General features: G+C 36.7%; 1 non-coding gene across 1 annotated transcript; it reads left to right on the plus strand.

Annotated features, from left to right (window-relative positions):
- Nucleotides 1-9,322: 9,322 nt before the first annotated feature.
- On the plus strand, nt 9,323-9,436 carry Trnai-uau (transfer RNA isoleucine (anticodon UAU)). Its single transcript has 2 exons — nt 9,323-9,360; nt 9,401-9,436. It is a non-coding gene; the product is annotated as a tRNA-Ile (tRNA).
- Nucleotides 9,437-9,676: the final 240 nt, after the last annotated feature.

Here is a 9,676-nt window from a genome sequence, read left to right on the forward strand (position 1 = left end):
ACTCACCCTAACTGAAATTTTTAAATAAAATGAAATGACAGCTCAAGCAAAAGTTACGTTTAAACCAGGACAAAACTCAAAGAAAACCAACCTGCCTCCTCCCTTGAGGCTTACATTTACAAATATCTGCGGGCTTAGAACTAACTTAGATGATGTTGAGTCATTTCTCCTTGTAAACACCCCGGATATCTTAGCATTAAGTGAAACTAACCTTCACTCCTCCATTCCCTCTAAACACTTTAATATGCCTGGTTATTTCCCACTCTACCGTAAGGACCCGGACAGACATATGCATGTGCTTGGAGTCTATATTCGTAACACCCTCCCCCTGATCCGAGAAATAAAACTAGAATCAGACGACCAGGCCTTTATGTGCTTCAGACTAAATATGCAACACAATATTAGCTACTTGTATTTTCTCTACCGCTCTCCCTCAAACCAAGACGGTACCCTAATAAACAAAGTCTCAGACAGCATAGATATAGCACTCTCCCTCGATACTAGCGCACAAGTACATGTATTTGGTGACTTCAATGTCCACCACAGTAACTGGCTTGGATTCTCTAATCACACAGACGTAGCTGGTAGCGCAACACATAGCTTCTCTATATCCCATTCCCTATCTCAGTTGATTACATTTCCGACACATTTCCCAGACCAGCAAGATCAACATACCTCACTTCTAGATCTCTTTCTGACAACGGTTCCCGATGACTGTACAACAAATGCCCACAGCCCACTCGGGAATGCTGATCACGCTGTGATACTGGTAGAAATCACCCTAAATTCTCGCCCTAAAACTGAAGACCCACTACTCAAAATAACGAGGTATTACAAACAGGCTGATTGGGAAGCCATCAGGGAACTCATCAGAGATGCCCCATGACAAAATATCTTTACTCTTCCAGCGGAACAGTGTGCAAATGAGACCAGTGAATGGTTCAAAACTGCAATTGAAGCACATGTTCCCGCACGGATATTCTATAGCAAGCCCCACTCTCCCCAATGGTTTACTTCTGCTTGTGCAGCTGCCATTTGTCAAAGGCAGCATGCGTTCCGCAGATTCAACCGACATACTTCCAGCTCAAATAAACAGAAGTATATAGAAGCTATAAATAAGTGTAAGAGAGTGATAGAGACAGCTAAGACAGATTACTCTGAAACCACCAGAAAACGCATCGAAGCACAGAAATCAGGAACCCGGGATTTTTGGAAAATCTGCGACAGTGTAGTAAATAATGGACAGTCAACTATTCCCCCACTATCAAACAATCATGAGGTTGCTTGCACGGCAACTGACAAGGCTAATCTGCTTGCCAGTCGGTTTGCCTCAAACTCCACACTGAACCCGGTACACCACTCCCACCCTGATTTTCCTCTGCGAACAGACGCCACACTAGACGATTTGAAAATCACCCCTTCTCAGGTACATGCTATTATAAAAAACCTAGAACCTAAAAAGCATGTGGACCAGATCTCAACCTGGCTGTGCTATTAAAAAAATGCTCTGCCGAGGTGGCTCCAATTATCTCCAAACTTTACAATAAATGCCTTAACGAATCTTGCTTTTCCGACTGCTGGAAAACCGCTTCTATGGTACCAGTCTTAAAGAATTCTGGTGAAAGAACTGACCCACTAAATTATCGCCCCATTAGCCTCCTCCCGCTTTTCGCCAAAATATTTGAGTCCTTAGTTAGCTAAACTCCTGACTAACAAACAATATGGATTCAGGCAATCCCGTTCAACAGCAGATATCTTAACTGTAGTTTCTGAACGTATATACCGTTCATTGGACAAAACAGGGGAGGGTAGAACAGTAGCCCTTGATATATCTGAGGCTTTTGACAGGGTATGGCACGATGGTGTTCTAAGGAAAATGAGATCATATGGAATCACTGGAAGAATTCATAATGTAATTAAATCCTTCTTAAGTAAGAGAAAAATCCAAGTTGTCCTCGACAGTCGTACATCTAAACAATATGAAATAAATGCGGGAGTACCTCAGGGGTCTATCCTTGGACCTTTATTATTCCTGATATTCATAAATTACCTTCCTGATAAAATTGTTTGGGAGATGGGTATATTTGCCGATGACACCACTCTCTATAACAGATATGAGGGGAAAACAAATGAACACATATCCAAGGAAATGGCAGAAACACTAGAAGATGACCTCCAATCTGTAGTGGAATGGGGACAAAATGGATGGTCACATTCAATGCTGCTAAGACTAAGCTTGTTTCCTTCAATAACTACAAGAAACTTTCTCTACCACCAATAGCAATGGCCAAGAACACATTGACTGAAAGTATTTCTTTTAAACTCCTCGGCCTAACGTTTACAGGGAATATGAACTGGAATAGATACATTGAGAGCATTGCCAAGGCTGCTGCAAGGAAGGTTGGCTCCCTCTACCGTGCTAGAAAACTACTTACGCCTGAGAGTATCCTGTACCTCTATAAGGCCACCATTCGCCCATGTATGGAGTGCTGTTGTCACATCTGGGCTGGTGCATCTGCTGCTTGTCTCTCGCTCCTGGATAGGGTTCAAAAGAGAGTCGCCAACCTGATAGGTCCTGACCTGTCATCTAGGCTTCAGCCTCTGTCCCATCGACGAGATGTTGCATCGCTCTGCCTGTTCTACAATTACTTTAATGGTGAATGCTCTAACGAACTGCAAACACTTGCACCTCCCCGACGTAACTACCCCCGACAAACCCGACAAGCTCGTAAGTCTCATCCCTTTACAGTAGAGATCCCTAGGTGCTATAAAGCCTTTTACTCCAATAGTTTCTTCTCCAGAACTGCAGGTCTTTGGAACTCCCTTCCGGGATTAAGCTTCCCCAACTGTACTGATATGCAGAAGTTCAAGTGTAATGTGAACAAACATCTTTCTACTCATCTCCCTTTATAATGGCCCCTCTAATTAAGTCCCTGATAGTAGCCCCCCGCTTCAGGTGGCACTATGCCTTGTTTGGGGTGAAAATTGAATAATAATAATAAAAAAAAATTTACGAGAAGAAGAAAAAGAAGAAGAAGCAGAAGAAGAAAAATGAAGTAAATAGCTATCAGCGAAAAAAAAGGAATATGTCATATCAATTCAATAATTGTAGGAGCACTAAGAACAGCCCCGCAAAAAAAAAACACAAACAAACAAAAAACAAAACACACACACACACACACACACACACACACACACACACACACACACACACACACACACACACACACACACACACACACACACACTAAAAAAAAAAAGACTAGGCGACATTGGAATCAAAAGGAAGACGATATAAAGAACGGCAACGATGAAAAAAGCTGAAATCCACCCACATAAAATATAAACGCTATTGAAGGCGCAATAGATAGAAAAAAAAGAAAGAAGAAAAAACCCATACAAACCAAAGGGAACTGGAATCACAATAAATCTCATTAAAACAAAAAATCCGATGGTATTCTTCTCGGTTTATACGACACTAATGATTGTGAATCGTAAAAGGGGTTGGAGAAAACGAGAAAGTAGAACATTTATTAGAAAGGTGAGGAAGATAGTACTCGGACCCGATGGGAACTTATTGCCATCCAAATTTCAGATGATCATTGATTATTTCCAACAATAAATCAATGGTAAGCGACTGCTGTGATAACGCAGAATAATTTGCAATGGAAAAAGATGAAAATCTGGTGAGATTGTTGTCACTCGGATCCCAGGACACATCATCGGTTAATATCAGTGCCAAATCACTGAGAACCCGTAGGCGTTATTGCAAAAATAAATAAATAAATAAATAAATGAATAAATGAAAAAAAAAAAAAAGGAAAAAAATGAAAAAAAAAAAAAAAAAAAGTGAACCTGCTAAATATCCCCTAAATATCCAAATGCGTCCAAGGATGGAATACTGTTGCCATATCTGTGCAGGAGCTGCTAAAAACAGCCTATCCTGCCTTGACAGAGTACAAAATAGACTTCGTGCCTTAGTGGGGGATGCCCTTTTCTCTACCCTGCAACCTCTCTCCCACAGAAGAGACGTTGCGAGCCTATCCTTGTTTTATCGTTATTTCCATGGCAGGTGCTCGTCTGAACTCCAATCTCTGGCCCCCCCCTCGCCAATATTTCACGAAAAACACCCGTCTAGCTGAATCCACTGTGAAACATTTCCCCCACTCTATATCTGTGCCTAAATCAAAACGCGGATTCCATGAACAAAGCTCCTTTCTTAGAACTGCACGCCTGTGGAACTCTGTTCCGTCTGCCTGCTTCCCTCCGGACTACAACTTGGATGTGTTCAAGTCCAATGTTAACAAATTCCTAATGAACCGCCCCCTTAAGTAAACACTTCATCAAATCTCCACACTAACGTAATGTACTTGCAATAACCCTTATCCCTGAGTAGCTTCCGGGCCTTGATAAGTGGTGATCACTGTGTAAAAAAAAAAAAAAACTTCCCAAAAAACAACCCCCCCCCAAAAAACAGAAAACAGACGCTCACACAAAAACCGAGTAAAGAAGGTATAACCAGATTTCGACTGGAAGAATATGTCGAACACCCTTATGAAAGACGGCTAACAGTCGTTATCAGTTACAAATCAATGGTAAGCGGTTGTTTCTATAATGCAAAATGATTTGATCAAAAGAGGCGCCGAGTGCTCGAAATATGGAGATTTGTCACTCAAACTCTAAGCAAAACCACTTATTGATAATGGTTCGTATAAAAATTCTTTGTAAACTACTACTACTACTACTACTACTACTACTACTACTACAACTACTACAGCCTTTAAAAGGTTGCACAGTTTGGTAGCACAAAAAACTGGCCACAGAGTATTTGAGTGAATGGAAAGACTAAATACAAAATGCATCATCCAGAATTACATTGGGTTGAAACGAAAATTACTGACATATTGTGGAAACTTATTGTCGCTCAGATTACAACGGAAAACCAAAGATCGCTACCAGGGCGAAATCACTTTAATCAGTTTGTAAAACACGAGGTGAGTTAACATAATCTTCAATTAGTCCCAATTTTCTTGCTATCCCACGCTGGCAAAATTTGTCGTGTAATGTAATGTACCGAATATTCAAATATCCGACTTCCCCAAGTCGGAGTGCGGAGTGACTGGACTGGTTACTGGTAACTCTCGATATGTTTTGACTCAAAACTATAAAAATTGCCTCAGTCAAGAAAAATCTCTTTTCTTCTGATCGAGAATATAACAGATGCTGTACTCTGATTCCTGTTCAAATTTAAGACTGTGGTCCCTTTGATTCGTGTCTATGAATCAAATCTCGAAAGAAAGCACTTAGAGGTAGTCCTTTGCAAAAAGTAACTTTGTTACAAGAATTAAATTTTAAGAGTTCGCTCCCTTTAAGCTTTGCACTAACTGGTTAAATAAACAATTTTATGCGGGTTCTAAAGGGAAAGAACTCTAAAAGTTCAATTACTGAAACAGAGTTATTTTGCTTAGATCGACTTTGGCTTGATATTTACTTAGTTTACAGAATTCATTTGTTTAGTGTTGATTCATGTTATAATTCACATTTCTTCGTTTCACCATTACAGTTAAGTATGGTACAAGGATGACTCTATTATTACGCATAGGTATGAGAAAAAAAAAATAGGCCGATAAATCGTCTCTCCAGTTTTAAATATTTGATGGATGTCATGAAGGCTGATAATAATAACTGGAGTTGTCGTTGCAGATGACGGAGATTTATGTTACATTTTTCAAATAAAACAACACAACATTGAACAAACAAACAAACAAACAAACAAACAAACAAACAAACAAAACAAATAAACACCAAAACCAAAACCAAAACCACCCGAAAAACAAAAACAACAAAAAAGCAAAAAAAAAAAAAAAAAAAAAGGCGGCATTTTCTATCAAAATTAAGCGCCATTTTTTTTTTTACAACAGTTCACTTTACAGAGGGAGACAATTCTCTTTTAATAAGACATTGATATTGGAATTCCCTTCCTGATGCCTGCTTCCCTGGCTGTACTGATATGCAGAAGTTTAAATGTAACATAAACAATTATCTTGTTAATCGAACCAATGATATCTCAGCTGGAACATCTACCACTATTCTCACACTCTTAGACAGAGACCAAATAGAGTTTCAAATCTAATAAGTTTCACACTATCAGGCAAACTCCAATCCCTATCCTTCAAAGATTAAAAAATTCGACTTTGATTCCTACTCCTTACAAAAATTTCGACCCCAACTTTGCCGTCCTAGTGGTTGGCCCTCTTTAAATTGCGTTCTTTCGGATAATTGACTTGATTGTGTTTTTATGGATAATGATTATTTTTGTTACTTTAGTAATTCATCGATCATAACTAGACCAAAAAGAATAAAGTGTGTGGATCATTTAATGCCATCTATTTTTTATAAACTTGTTATGCTGGATTCGTATTAGCGACATCGGATTGTGTAACTAAAGCAAATGTTTGGTGATTAGTATAATATACATTGTTTACAAGGAAGTCATGACTTACAAAGGCCAGAAGGCCACTTGAGGATGAGGGTGCAGTGATAGAAATTGAGTAGAAATTGACTATTTAAGGGGCCGGCTCAACAAAAATTTGAAGTCAACTGAGTTAGCTGTAAAGCAGGCTGGCGGAACAAAGTTCTAAATGCGTGCAGTTCTAGGAAAAAAGCTTTTGTTCATGGAATTCGCGTTTAGATTCATGCACAGATAGAGATTGGGAGAAATTGTTGATGGTGGTTGTATTGAAAAAAAAAAAAATTCATAAAAGCAACGAAACTAGAAATGTTGAAACTACCGTTATTTAGGCACCGCCAAAAATGGCCGCAAAATCAAGTTGTTGTTGTTTTTTAAAACTAAATTACATTTATTACAATCCATTATTTCTGAGTAACTTTTTTTTTTCCAGAAAGATAAAACTCTGAATTTTATCATATAGAAAACAGAATAATGTAAAACTTTTTCTACTATTTTTAATTCAATTTTAAATGTTAAATTTTCCCAAAAAGTTAACAATTGATATTTTTTGTCTTGCACAAATAACGTACTTAAATATTTAAAAAAAAGGGGTTTTGAAATAATTTATTTATTCATTTATTGTCTAACTAAGATTTAGGATGATTTTCTAAGAGAATATGCAAAAATATTATAATATAAGTACCTGAATTTCAAATAATTCCACTTATTCATATAGGTAACCAGACATTTCGCGTCGCCGTAGAGTTCAGATCGACTCTGTTTACGTTTTCTTTTGATTGAGACGAAAACTATGGAAGACCAAACAGGCCAAAAAAACTTATTTTTCAGTGACGAAAATTTCAATGTATTATTAAGCTGAGGCTGGCCAGTACCAGATGGGTGACCATTTGTATGAGTTTGGTTTTTAATGTGTATGTGTGTGGGGGCCAGGCTCCCCAAAATGGGGGGAGGGGGCAATTTAAAGCAGAATAAAAAAAAATTATTTCAGCGCGTTTGGTCCACCGTAGTCGAAAGGCGGCAAACGTTTTCAAACGAGATCGAAAAAAATGATGCTATTTTTAACACAAAGGGCACAATATTTATCGAATTTTTTTTTTTTGTATCGATTATTCAAAGCATGCTCTGTTTAATAATGGTCATGCATTATTCGGCTCGCTAAAAAAAAATTGTTAATTTATTTATCAAAAATTTTAAAATGGCTTTTTTCGTATAAATATAAAAATTTTTTTTTTTTTTTTTTGCTTAACTTAAATTAATTATTTTACTTAACATATTCACCGACTTTCACACTTCAAAACTCAAAAGCGGGATAATTAAACACAATCGAAGTTCTGATATTCAGACGTCAAAATAAGGTATGCAAACAATGTTTTTTGTTTGTTTTTTTTTAAATCTATAATTCTGTCTCTTACAACAACACAATATGTTTTGTTCAGTTTCAGATGATTATTTTAAGCATATTTGTTCCCACTTCAAAACAAGGGGGGGTTTTGTAAGCAAAAAAAAAAAATATATATAAATATCGTTTATGAAAAATAAGTACACTGTTATAAAGTTCATTCTTCTCCTAATAATCGCTGAAAATTTCGTATTGATCGGATAATTACCTGATTTTTGGTAGATTTTTAAAAAGACGGTCCGTCAAAAAGTACTGACCTGCCCCCCCCCCCAGTTTTGGCGGTGCCTACCGTTATTGCTTGACACACATGCGATGCATATAAAATGCATCCAATTTTAATGCAATATTTCATTTCAATCACGTAAAAAAAACATTGGTACATTGAAAAAAAAAAAAAAAAAAAAAACGAATAAAAAATGAAAAAAAAAAAAATCCCCTAAGAAAAAAACAAAAATAAAAACAACGCAGTTACTATTAAAAAAACAAAAAGAAAACATTGTTGCAAGCAAAATTATCCTTCAAAAACTAACACAAAATAAATGTATATTATCTAAATTCAATCGTACACGTTCGCATTTAAAGACACAACAGTAAAAGCAGTTCATCTCCTTAAATATTGAACTACACTTTTGCCTATCTTAAAGCAGTTAGCAACCAAAAAGTCTGCCATTTTTTATCGATTAGTTTTGTCTGTTTTAAGCAAAATTTCGTCGTATAAAAAGATCATTTCTGAAGCTATGTTCAATATTATGATGCTTAAATTGCAATATTTTTCAAGTTCATTTGCAATAAATACTTCTTGATTTACAAGTTTAAAAAAAGCGTGGGGGGGTTGATTCTAAAGTTGCTCAGTCTGAATGTGTTTCGATTGTAATTTTGTAAGAAGCTTACAAAATTACAATCGAAACACATTCAGACTGAACAACTTCAGAACCACCTTCACCGCTATTTTTAAACTTGTAAAAAATGAATCCTATTTATTAACTTTTCTTTATTAAGTTTTCGTTAGAGAGGAAAAAAATAAAAAAAGCATACCATTCATTAACCCTAACGCCAACTCTAAATTCGGGTGTCTCCTCTCGAAAAAACAAACTCTTAAAATTAACCGAAAAAGAAAGAGAGTAGTTTATACCGGCTTGTATTTTTTAGGCGAGAGAGGGGGGGGGGCGTTGTAAACTGGCCTTAGGATTAGTAGTAGGATTAAGGGAAGGTTCATTTTTTTAAGCAAAAAGTTACTAAAAAGCTAATCTAGTAAAGAATCGGGATATTCACAAAATAATTTTAAAAAATGAAGTTGACAAAACGAAAAACAAATAAGAATCAACGGACGGACCAAGCCTTTATAAGAAATGCTAGGACGTATTTAACACACATTCATTCTTGTGATATTTGTTGAACTTTAATTGAAATATAAAAGTGAAATATTTACAATGTTGAGCACGTTCTTGTATGCTCCGGTGGCACAATCGGTTAGCGCGCCGTACTTATAGACAGTACCTTCCCTGTGTTATCATTACACAGCGTGAGGAATGCGGAGGTTGTGAGTTCGAGCCTCACCCGGAGCAACGTTTTTTTTTTCTAATTGTTACTTTTAATATATGATATGGTTTAAACTCATTAGTTTTCCCGTTTTACGGCTTATCAACACTTTTTAGATCATTTAATGCAGAAACAATATTTATCATAAACCATACATTGTTACGATTTATTAAATGAAAGTCGCTATTTTTATCCACATATGAAGGAGGGATTATGATTGCAAGTTCATGTCGGTTTCAATAATTTTAATGTATATCAAGCCACAC

Source organism: Euprymna scolopes, chromosome 16, assembly GCF_053919585.1.
Source record: "Euprymna scolopes isolate OS-2025 chromosome 16, ASM5391958v1, whole genome shotgun sequence".
NCBI classification, from domain to species: Eukaryota; Metazoa; Mollusca; class Cephalopoda; order Sepiida; family Sepiolidae; genus Euprymna; species Euprymna scolopes.